This window comes from Salvelinus namaycush, chromosome 4 (genome assembly GCF_016432855.1).
Source record: "Salvelinus namaycush isolate Seneca chromosome 4, SaNama_1.0, whole genome shotgun sequence".
Classification (NCBI taxonomy): Eukaryota; Metazoa; Chordata; class Actinopteri; order Salmoniformes; family Salmonidae; genus Salvelinus; species Salvelinus namaycush.
In genome coordinates, this window is record NC_052310.1 from 17,872,610 (window position 1) to 17,885,793 (window position 13,184).

Below are 13,184 nucleotides of genomic sequence, written 5' to 3' on the forward strand. Positions count from 1 at the left end.
GGTGGTTCATACAGAAGTGCATTTTGCATGCCTTTTCCAAGTGTGTGTGTGCACGTGTGTGTGTAGGGTCTACCCAGGGGAGGCATAGGGATGACGCTGGTATTTGACATTGATAAATGAGGGAGAGACTGTACTCTACCCTTACAGCACATCTCAGCAAGCACACCTCATCAGCATTCAACATGCATCATTAGCTCATCCATCCATCCAATCACGTGAGATTTCCCCTGTAGAGTGTGTGAGTGTGTGTGTGTGTGTGTGTGTGTGTGTGTGTGTGTGTGTGTGTGTGTGTGTGTGTGTGTGTGTGTGTGTGTGTGTGTGTGTGTGTGTGTGTGTATGTGTGTGTGTGTGTGTGTGTGTGTGTGTGTGTGTGTGTGTGTGTGTATACGTGTATACGTGTACTGGTGAGTGTTTGCGCACACTTGTGCATGTATGTGTAAGGGAGAGACTGAGGGTGAATCCCTTTGTGTTTCTCCCTCTGTATTCCCAAGGTCATTTGTAGGAAATGTGATCAGCTACAAGACAGTCAATGCATTCAATTCAAGGGATATATGGCATTTAAGGTCAGTAAGCACATAGAATTGACACATACACATTTATTACAAACCAAATAGCTTATATGTTGGATTGTTGATATATATTATCCAATAAATGCATAATGCCAATTGCTTTTCCTCAGCAGAGTAGAAAGCATACCATCACAAACTAATGGTACCAGTGTTTATTTTTATATCGGATTGGAATCCCCACATCTGATGGCATGATCTGAAAGGGTTACATCCTAAGAGTGGGGTTGAGAGAGTGCATCCAGAGCCCCAGTCAGCGAAAGAGAAAGATGATTTTGACAGGAGATTGCATTCAGACATATTTGATACCCAGTTCCCATGGTAACCAGCTACCATGGTGCACCTGACCTACATATGTGGCGTATGTACACAAACACATGCAAACCATCTGTTAGCGCTGCTCAACACGGACTCGCAGGGAGTCTCACTGTCTGTCGTTTGAAAAGCCTTCAGAGCTTCAAGTGCAAACACACCGGCTCTGTTGTCGTCTTTAGATCTGTGCAGGTTGGTGGAGACCTGCAGAGAAGAAGCATTGCCAAGACGACTGCAAGCAATTTGAAGACAAAACGACAGTCCACATGTATAATGTAAACTGTTTACTAGAGACTAACCATTCCCTCAACCTGTTCTCATTTGAAAGGATTTCATGATAAACACACATTAAGGCTTAGAGAATGTTTTTATGATATATTATCAATCATTGATGAATGAGAGTGGAGGCTTTGGATTGATGCTAAGTGCAGAAGGTAAGGTGTTGTGATTTATTGCTAATAGGACTTTATTGTACTTCTTCCATTGTGATGTAGTGGCTTTTCCATTTCATGGCTTTTAGCTACAGTATAACAAACATCACATCCATGAAGAATTCTGCTCTGTGCTAAATGTGGGTCTCTTGAGTTAAAAAATGAAATAGTGAGACCTCCGTCCTTAGTCTGTGTGCAATGATTATTGTGTGAGTTATGTGACAAAGTTATGCATGCACTAGGCCCGTGAGTAATTTATTGAAACATATTTTGCATGCTAATGCATATACTGGCACAAGGAAAGGAGTCAAAGAGCACTGATGCATGAACTCATGTGTCAACATATACGATAGCCTTCTCCACGTCGACACACAGAGAAAAGTCGCTCGCTAGTGTCATTACTGCGTAGTCAAACTTGACCAAAGGTCAAGTGTTAAGAGAGGCTGTAACCACTTTTACATTATCTCACTCCTCCATCCTCTTTCTCTCTTATCTTGGTGTCCTGCATTCAAAAATAGCTGCCATCTTCTCTTTTTCCCCCCTTTGTCTCATCGATTCTGCCTTGACAGGGCAGGGGACAGTGGACTCCCAGGGGGTATGCTGGGTAATAAATCTAATTCCTGTCTGCGTGTGGAGGCTCATGGGAAGGGCCTGGCCCACTTTCACTCAGACAAATATATCCACAATATGGTGGAAAGTGGGTCATAAAAGGGCTATAGACGTGGGTCACTTGCCAAGTCTGCTTGCCAAAAAGTAATATCCCAATTAGGACTCTGTCAACAAGTGTAACTTTTTTGGGGCTAGAGCTATTAGTATTTATAAACATTGTTGTTGTCATTTGGCTGACAGATACAGAGGATAATGCATCCTTAAAGGATGTGTGAAGTTTGCTTCTTGTAAGCTATCAGCTGTTAGAGTTAGCAGCGTCACTCTCATTGGAAAAGCAGCAGAATTCGAGACGTTCATAAAAGATTATCTGCACATTGTTGGAAAGCTCTCAAGTGAGTGCTTGGATCTCTTGTGTCAAACAAAATACTTTTGGCTCGATGTCAAGAAGTTTGCCCACCCCTAACATAACCAGTAGTGGTGCGTGGGTAAAATCACTGTTGAAGGCAAGCCAGGAAAAAAGCCATATTACAACGTATGTTGTGATAATTGTGTTGTTTGCTCTATAACCCATTCGTTCATACGCCACAGTGATATACAATAAGGCTGTGACAACAAAAAGACAACAGTCACACAGTGGCGGAATAAATTCAACTACACATACAGTGGCAAGAAAAAGTATGTGAACCCCTTGGAATTACCTGGATTTCTTCATACATTTGTCATAAAATGTGATCTGATCTTGATCTAAGTCACAACAATGGACAAACACAGTGCGCTTAAACTAATAACACACAACTTATTGTATTTTTCTTGTCTATATTGAATACATGATTTAAACATTCACAGTGTAGATTGGAAAAAGTATGTGACCCCCTAGTCCAATGACTTCTCCAAAAGCTAATTGGAGTCAGGTGTCAGCTAACCTGGAGTTTAATCAATGAGACGAGATTGGAGATGTTGGTTAGAGATGCCCTGCCCTATAAAAAACACTCACAAAATTTGAGTTTGCTATTCACATGGAGCATTGCCTGATGTGAACCATGCCTCGAACAAGGCAGAAGAAGATTAAGAATGGTTGACTTGCATAAACCTGGAAAGGTTTACAAAAATATCTCTAAAAGCCTTGATGTTCATCAGTCAACGGTAAGACAAATTGTCTGTAAATGGAGAAAGTTCAGCACTGTTGCTACTCTCCCTAGGAGTGGCCGTCCTGCAAAGATGACTGCAAGAGCACAGCGCAGAATGCTCAATGAGGTTAAGAAGAATCCTAGAGTGTCAGCTAAAGACTTACGGAAATCTCTGGAACATGCTAACATCTCTGTTGACAAGTCTACAATATGTAAAACACTAAATAAGAATGATGTTCATGGGAGGACACCACGGAAGAACCCATTGCAGTCCAAAAAAAACCTTGCTGCACGTCTGAAGTTCACAAAAGAGCACCTGGGTGTTCCGCAGTGCTACTGGCAAAATATTCGGTGGACAGATGAAACTAAAGTTGAGTTGTTTGGAAGGAACACACAACACTATGTGTGGAGAAAAAAAGGCACAGGACACAAACATCAACCTCATCCCAACTGTAAAGTATGATAGAGGGAGCGTCATGGGACCACAGTCTCAAAGAAAACCATTAGTAACACACACACAAAATCCCTGCTGCAGTGTGTGCAAACCTGGTCAAGAACTACAGGAAACGTATGATCTCTGTAATTGCAAACAAAGGTTTCTGTACCAAATATTAAGTTCTGCTTTTCTGATGTATCAAATACTTATGTCATGCAATAAAATGCAAATTAATTACTTAAAAATCATACAATGTGATTTTCTGGATTTTTGTTTTAGATTCTGTCTCTCACGGTTGAAGTGTACCTATGATAAAAATTACAGACCTCTACATGCTTTGTAAGTAGGAAAACCTGCAAAATCGGCAGTGTATCAAATACTTGTTCTCCCCATTGTATGGTCATATGGCTAGACACTGCCCCAGTGTAGACGTCCCTATGCCCACTGAATCATCAGCCACCCCCCGTGACCAGGTGGAATGTTCCGCGGCACAGGTATGTTGGCATGTGGAGCTGGCCCTGGCTTGGAGTATGCCAGTGCACGTAAGAGTGACGGACTTGGAGGCCTTCCTGGATTCGGGAAGCATGTTGTCTCTGGTACGGGAGGAGGTCTTGGCCAACGCGCCCGCCTCGATTCCATACCCCTGTAGTGAAGACCACCCTGATCGTCGGGGGCGAAAGAGTGGCCCCGATAGAGCACGGAGTCCGAACTCTAATCGCCAAGCACTGGCACACTCAGAGCCCACCCGGAGACGCACTCGATGGCGCACACTGCAGGGGAAGGAACGAGATGAAGCTAAGGAGATGTGGCAGGGCAACCGTGATTCCTTGTCAGACCAGGGAGGGACAGGAGACTCCCCCAATGACCGTCTGAGGCACTTGTTCCAGGACTCCACGGAGGAAGACACCTGGAGGGGGTTCGAGAGCGACCCGTGGGAGCCAGATCTAACCAGACCCCCATCCTGTGTCAAGTCAACGAGCTCCAGAGGGAGCAGATATGCCAGGTGTTTCAGGAGTCATCGAGGGAGAGCACCCCAACCAGGAGCGCCCCCTCCCTCGCCCCAACACGCACAACTTAACCCTGTCGGAAGAGCTAATGGGCCAATTCGGACCCGCCCAACACCGGGACCCCGACCTTTGCCAGGCGATGTGGATGTTCGAAGAGGATAGATGGGAGGAGTATTGGCTTGGAAGGTGAGTTAACTTCTTTGGGCTGCAGGGGCAGTATTGAGTAACTTGGATGAAAGGTGCCCATTTCAAACGGCCTCGTACTCAATTCTTGCTCGTACAATATGCATATTATTATTACTATTGGATAGAAAACACTCTCAAGTTTCTAAAACCGTTTGAATTATATCTGTGAGTAAAACAGAACTCATTTTGCAGCAAACTTCCTGTCAGAAAGTGAAAAATCTTAAATCGAGGCTCTGTTCCAGGGCCTGCCTATAAATGTGCTTGATATCTATTAGTATACATGCACTTCATACGCCTTCCACTAGATGTCAATAGGCTGTGAGAGGTGAAATGGTATTTCTATGGTCAAAAGATAGAGCTTGGAATGACATGACCCCAGAATTCCTTTGTTCAGGAAGCGCATAAAAGTCACCAGTATTGGCTTCTGAAAAGCATTCGCTATAGACGTCTTATATCTCCGGCTTTGATTTTATTTGATAAATGTGACAATATCATCGTAAAGTATGTTTTTTCAATATAGTTTAATCAGATTATTGCATTTTTTTCGGGAGTTTTGGCGTGTTCCGTTCTCTGAGTTTGTTGACGATGGAGAGCTTCGCGCCACTTGGCAAGTTTTGCTTGCTAAATCGAGAGCGAAAAAGGCCGTTCTAAAACCAAACAAGGATTGTTCTGGACGAAGGACCCCTTGTACAACATTCTGATGGAAGATCATCAAAAGTAGGACCCATTTATGATGTTATTTCATATATCTGTCGAACATGTGTACTATTAGTTTGCGCCCAGATTTTGGGCGCTCTCTCGCCATAACGTAAGCTGCATGTCGTAATGAAGTTATTTTTAGAATTCTAACACGGCGATTGCATTAAGAACTAAGCTATCTTTAATTTGCTGTCCAACATGTATTTTTTAGTAAAGTCTATGAATAGTTATTTGATTAGAATAGGTGAGTGTCAGAAATTTATCCGGACATTCTGGGAAAAAGATGCTAAGTTTTCCCAATGTATAACCATGGATTTCAGCTCTAAATATGCACATTTTCGAACAAACCATATATGTATTGTGTAATATGATGTTATAGGACTGTCATCTGATGAAGTTTGAGAAGGTTAGTGAAAAAATTAATATCTTTTGATGGTTTATTCGATATCGCTAACGTGCCTAACGAATCAATGCTGTTGTGTGGTTGGCTATTGTAGTAAGCTAATATAATGCTATATTGTGTTTTCGCTGTAAAACACTTAAAGAATCGGAAATATTGGCTGGATTCACAAGATGTTTGTCTTTAATTTGCTGTACACCATGTATTTTTCATAAATGTTTTATGATGAGTATTTAGGTATTTCAATTTGGTCTCTGTAATTGTTCTAGCTGCTTCGGTGCTATTTCCGATTGTAGCTGCAATGTAAAACTATGATTTATACCTCAAATATGCACATTTTTCGAACAAAACATAGATTTATTGTATAACTTGTTATAAGACTGTCATCTGATGAAGTTGTTTCTTGGTTAGTTTGGTTGGTTCTTGGTTAGTTAGGTTGGTTTTGTGCAAGCTACCTGTGCTGTGAAAAATGTCTGTGCTTTTTTGTATTTGGTGGTGAGCTAACATAAATATACGTGGTGTTTTCGCTGTAAAACATTTTAAAAATCGGACATGTTGGCTGGATTCACAAGATGTGTATCTTTAATTTGCTGTATTGGACTTGTTAATGTGTGAAAGTTAAATATTTCTAAAAAATATCTTTTGAATTTTGCGCCCTGCACTTGGACGGGCTGTTGTCATAAGTGTACCGACACCGGGTTGCAGCCATAACAGGTTAACCACTCCTTATTACGCCATCAAGCGGGGTCTCTTGTACTGGGTGGCCAAACGTAGAGGGGTAGAACAGGAACTGCTAATGGTGCCCCGTTCATACAGAGATGTGGTGTTACACATGGCCCATACACATGTACTAGGGGGCCACCTCGCCAGGGAGAAGACAACAGAATGGTTGCTGGGGTGTTTCTATTGGCTGAGGATTACCCAAGATGTTGCTAAGCATTCAAATCTTGTGACACCTGCTAACGCACTGCTCCCAAGCGAACACACCGTAACCCTCTTATCCCTCTCCCAATTATAGAGGCCCATTGGAGCGTATAGCCATAGACCTGGTGGGATCCCTTCCTTGTTCGGTGCACGGACATGAGTACATCTAGGTGGTGGTGGACTATGCAACGAAGTTCCCAGAGGCTATTCCCCTGAGGTCAATGGCAACGAAAGCCATGACAAAGGAACTTGAGTGGGCCTCCCGGCCAGCATCCTGACCGACCAGGGCACGCCTGTCATGTTCAGACTGATGAAGGAACTGTGTCAGTTATACCGGGTCAAACAAATAAGGACCAGTGTGTACCACCCCCAGACGGATGGGCTGTGTGAACGGCTGAATTAAACCATCAAAAGCATGCTACGCCGGGTGGTGGACCGGGATGGGAGGTCCCTCAGGCATCCACTGGCTTCACGCCTTTCGAGCTGCTCTATGGGAGGCCCTGTCGTGGCAACCTTGACTTGGCTAAGGAGGCCTGGGGGAACCAACCCTGCCAGTACTGTTTCTTCATTGAACACGTCACCTTAATGAAGAACCAAATGGCAGCGATATGGCCGGTGGTGTGGGAACACATGGCCAAAGCACAGGAAACCCAAGCCCAGGCGTACAATAGAACGACACAGATAGAACAGTTCCGCCCAGGAAATAAGCTACTGTTTCTCATCCCTACACTGGAACACAGGCTCCTGGCTCAGTGGCAGGGCCCATAGAAAGGCCAAAACCTAGGAAGAAACCTAAAGAGGAACCAGGCTACGAGGGGCGGCCAGTCCTCTTCTGGCTGTGCCGGGTGGAGATTATAACAGAACATGTCCAAGATGTTCAAATGTTCATAAATGACCAGCATGGTCAAATAATAATAATCACAGTAGTTGTCGAGGGTGCAACAGGTCAGCACCTCTACCGCTCCTGCTGTCTCCAGAGAGTTGAAAACAGCAGGTCTGGGACAGGTAGCATGTTCGGTGAACAGGTCAGGGTTCCATAGCCGCAGGCAGAGCAGTTGAAACTGGAGCAGCAGCACGGCCAGGTGGACTGGGGACAGCAAGGAGTCATCATGCCAGGTAGTCCTGAGGCATGGTCCTAGAGCTCAGGTCCTCCGAGAAAGAAAGAAAGAAAGAAAGACAGAAAGAAAGAATTAGAGAGAGCATACTTAAATTCACACAGGACACCGGATAAGACAGGAGAAATACTCCAGATATAACAAACTGACCCTAGCCCCCCGACACATAAACTACTGCAGCATAAATACTGGAGGCTGAGACAGGAGGGGTCAGGAGACACTGTGGCCCCATCCGATGATACCCCCGGACAGGGCCAAACAGGCAGGATATAACCCCACCCACTTTGCCAAAGCACAGCCACCACACCACTAGAGGGATATCTTCAGCCACCAACTTACCATCCTGAGACAAGGCCGAGTATAGCCCACAAAGATCTCCGCCACGGCATAACCCAAGGGGGGGCGCCAACCCAGACAGGAAGACCACGTCAGTGACTCAACCCACTCAAGTGACGCACCCCTCCTAGGGACGGCATGGAAGAGCACCAGTAAGCCAGTGACTCAGCCCCTGTAATTGGGTTAGAGGCAGAGAATCCCAGTGGAGAAAGGGGAAACGTCCAGGCAGAGACAGCAAGGGCGGTTCGTTGCTCCAGTGCCTTTCCGTTCACCTTCACACTCCTGGGCCAGACTACACTCAATCATAGGACCTACTGAAGAGATGAGTCTTCAATAAAGACTTAAAGGTTGAGACCGAGTCTGCGTCTCTCACATGGGTAGGCAGACCATTCCATAAAAATGGAGCTCTATAGGAGAAAGCCCTGCCTCCAGCTGTTTGCTTAGAAATTCTAGGGACAATTAGGAGGCCTGCATCTTGTGACCGTAGCGTACGTGTAGGTATGTACGGCAGGACCAAATCAGAAAGATAGGTAGGAGCAAGCCCATGTAATGCTTTGTAGGTTAGCAGTAAAACCTTGAAATCAGCCCTTGCCTTAACAGGAAGCCAGTGTAGGGAGGCTAGCACTGGAGTAATATGATAATTTTTTTTGGTTCTAGTCAGGATTCTAGCAGCCGTATTTAGCACTAACGGAAGTTTATTTAGGGCTTTATCCGGGTAGCTGGAAAGTAGAGCGTTGCAGTAGTCTAACCTAGAAGTAACAAAAACATGGATTCATTTTTCTACATAATTTTTGGACAGAAAATTTCAGATTTTTGCAATGTTACATAAATGGAAAATAGCTGTCCTTGAAACAGTCTTGATATGTTCGTCAAAAGAGAGCTCAGGGTCCAGAGTAACGCCGAGGTCCTTCACAGTTTTATTTGAGACGACAGTACAACCATCAAGATTAATTGTCAGATTCAACAGAAGAGCTCTTTGTTTCTTGGGACCTAGAACAAGCATCTCTGTTTTGTCTGAGTTTAAAAGTAGAAAGTTTGCAGCCATCCACTTCCTTATGTCTGAAACACAGGCTTCTAGCGAGGGCAATTTTGGGGCTTCACCATGTTTCATTGAAATGTACAGCTGTGTGTCATCCGCATAGCAGTGAAAGTTAACATTATGTTTTCGAATGACATCCCCAAGAGGTAAAATATATAGTGAAAACAATAGTGGTCCTAAAACGGAACCTTGAGGAACACCGAAATGTACAGTTGATTTGTCAGAGGACAAACCATTCACAGTGACAAACTGATATCTTTCCGACAGTTAAGATCTAAACCAGGCCAGAACTTGTCTGTGTAGACCAATTTGGGTTTCCAATCTCTCCAAAAGAATGTGGTGATCGATGGTATCAAAAGCAGCACTAAGGTCTAGGAGCACGAGGACAGATGCAGAGCCTCGGTCTGACGCCATTAAAAGGTAATTTACCACCTTCACAAGTGCAGTCTCAGTGCTATGATGGGGTCTAAAACCAGACTGAAGCATTTCGTATATATTGTTTGTCTTCAGGAAGGCAGTGAGTTGCTGCGCAACAGCTTTTTCAAAAAAAATTGAGAGGAATGGGAGATTTGATATGGGCCGAACGTTTTTTATATTTTCTGGGTCAAGGTTTGGCTTTTTCAAGAGAGGCTTTATTACTGACACTTTTAGTGAGTTTGGTACACATCCGGTGGATAGAGAGCCGTTTATTATGTTCAACATAGGAGGGCCAAGCACAAGAAGCAGCTCTTTCAGTAGTTTAGTTGGAATAGGGTCCAGTATGCAGCTTGAAGGTTTAGAGGCCATGATTATTTTCATCATTGTGTCAAGAGATATAGTACTAAAACACTTGAGTGTCTCCCTTGATCCTAAGAAGAGGAACCCGGTGACAGTGGTATGGACATCGGAAGCCGAGGGGGCGTTCCTCCACCTCAAAGACACGCTGTGCTCGGAGCCGGTGTTGAGAGCACCAGATTTCCAGCATCCCTTCACTGTACACACCAACGCCTCCAGCACCGGCTTGGGGGCTGTTCTGTCCCAAGGGGACGGGCAGAGGGCAGAAGCCGCAAGCTGTCCGACAGGGAGCGGAAGTGCGCAACGATAGACAGGGAGGCACTGGCAATTTAAGTGGGCCCTGGAATATCTGAGGTACTATCTCCTGGGGAGGCAATTCCGGCTGGTCACGGATCATGCGCCCCTCCAGTGGATGGTGGGTAAGCAAGACATGAACAGCCGAATAACAAGATGGTTCCTGTCGCTCCAATTCTTTAATTTCCAGGTGGTTCACCGATCGGGAAGAGCACACGGCAATGCAGACGTGCTATCCCGTCGAGACCCGGAGGTCTCGTCTGGCGCACGCCCCTCTGGGTCGATCTTGGGGATCTTGGGGTGGGAGACATGTGAGAGTTCAGTGACCAGCCGGAGGAAGACAACATGACAGCACCCTCCTCAGGGGATAGTTACTCAGTGTAAAGACATTTAGTACACAGCCCGGCCTACTAATTGCTTTGTGTCTTCCTCTATATAGGTGTGCCATTCTTCAATGCTGCAGAAATGTTTTGGTACCCTTCCCCAGATCTGTGCCTCGACACAATCCTGTCTCGGAGCGCTACGGACAATTCCTTCGACCTCATGGCTTGGTTTTTGCTCTGACATGCACTGTCAACTGTGGGACCTTATATAGACAGGTGTGTGTGCCTTTCCAAATCATGTCCACTCAATTGAATTTACCACAGGTGGACTCCAATCAAGTTGTAGAAACATCTCAAGGATGATCAGTGGAAACAGGATGCACCTGAGCTCAATATCGAGTATCATAGCAGAGTCTGAATATTTATATAAATTGTGTATTTCCACAAAATAAAAATAAAAACTGTTTTCTCTTTGTCAATATGGGATATTGTGTGTAGATTGATGAGGGAAAACACATATTTAATCAATTTTATAATAAGGTTGTAAGGTAACAAAATGTGGAAAAAGTCAAGGGTGCTGAATACTTTCCGAATATACTGTATGCTTAGTTTAACACACTGAAAACAAACTTAAAAGATATCAAAAACAATTTAGTCCAATCAATGTTTCTTAAAATCATGTGGCTGTCCATGGTATTGATTTCTGTCTGTGTGTGCGTGCGTGCACAAGTAAAACAACACATTTGAGTCACCCTACTTGTAGACTAGTTGAATGCCAATGCCATCCTCTCTTTCATGTTGGAAAAATGGCCTATGGCTCTGTCATACAGTACACTTTTAGTTTTGTTGCCATAGGCTAGAAAGCATCCTTGCGTGGCAGCAATGAACCAGCTAAGTTAGCTAGCTAGCTAGTTAACGTGAGCCTACTAGGCTACATATTGAACTTCAATCGTCTCAGGCCAGTGGCACAACATATTAATTTATGGTTAGATCCAAATCGGCGTCATAATCATTGGCCTGCACAGAGAATTAAGTCCAAATGCCCATCTCCATCCATGGCTTAGGAAAGGGCCGATTTAGCAAGCTAGCTACTGCAGGACATCAACAGAAACAGACACGTTTTTCTGAAAATTACGTTTTGCTTAGGAAGTCATTTGATTGGTGTGAAGCCATATCCAAACTGGCCTCCCTTGGGCGGCCTTTTGCTGCACCAGGACAACCCACAGATGAGCTGATTGTTATTATAATTTTTTATCAAGGGAGGCCAAATGCTTGCTGGCATCAATCAATCAAATGCTACAGTGGCAACATCTTATACTCTTTTTGTCCAGACAGCATCAGATACATGGGCTACACATACTGAGACAGCGATTTGGATCTAACTGTTTCCCTCGCTCGGTTGCTTTCTCTGGTGAGATTCAGCCACTTACAAATTGAAGGACAATTATGAAAACACAGAGCGAAACGAAAGAGAAATTACTTTACAATGTAAACATTTTCATAGGGAAAATATTTGGGGAAGCCTTGGCATCCATGAATACACGCCACTGAACATTACCTGTTTCCTCATAATTGTGGTATCCTGTATGGGGAGCAATGAAATCCTAGTTTTCCTACTTATTCGAAACAGCTATTAGAATGTCCTTCTATCACCCGTGGCTTGTCATAATGTTGGATGTAATGGCTTTCTGTGAGTTATGACATATCGTAAGTTTAGAATCCAAAAAAAGTTTCATAACTAGTGCCGTGAATGCCCAAAACATTTTAAAAAGTCACCCTGCGGGTTGGTTTGCGTGAGAGCTTCTGCCAGTTAAGGAAAATATTCCTTAGAGAGCTCCTCTTCCTGACCTGTGAGTGAATTAGGTGAATATTCAGTCTGTGCCATCACTGTGAATGGCCTAGCATTTGACTGTGAAGTCTGAATGAAACTATCTAATGATGTTTCTGCAGGTGCCTAACTAGTTTTGTAGAATTTGACTCCAAGAAAGGACACATTTAGCCAAAATGTCAACACCGAGGATGAGCCTGAACTTAATGTTATGCATTACATGAACTCACCTACAGTACATCCAACTTATAATTGGAGCCTGTCATTCAGTAGAGCACATTGACCATAAAAAGATAGAACCGAAATGTCAGTATGCTGCTCTTGGTGAATTTGAGGCTGACTCATCATCTTCCTTTCCGCAATTATTTCAAATGCATTATGAAATACCAATTCTGTAAATCATTCTGTTAAGTCAAATGGCGTTCTTTCAGAACATCCGTTTGAGAATTCCGCTTGCTCCCATTTCATTTGCATAAATCATCAGGAAGTGGGAATGAGGAAGGCAACATGTCTCTGGTGACAGAAGATGTGAAAATGTCATTTAAAGGTCCCTAGCCCAGCGTCTATTTATTGCTGCTGGTGTGCTGAAGAAATGGGTCAGGAGTGTATTGAACATGTCGGTCATGTTGCAGATCCTATCTTGAGTCCCTGCAGTCTACGGTCAGTGAGACCTTTGGAAAACCGCCAAGCGTATGACTATGACACGTTTGTCACAGCAGTTCCTTTGCACAACATGCTAAGTGGTCCCTTCTCATTACCTCTCACCATTTACCATCCA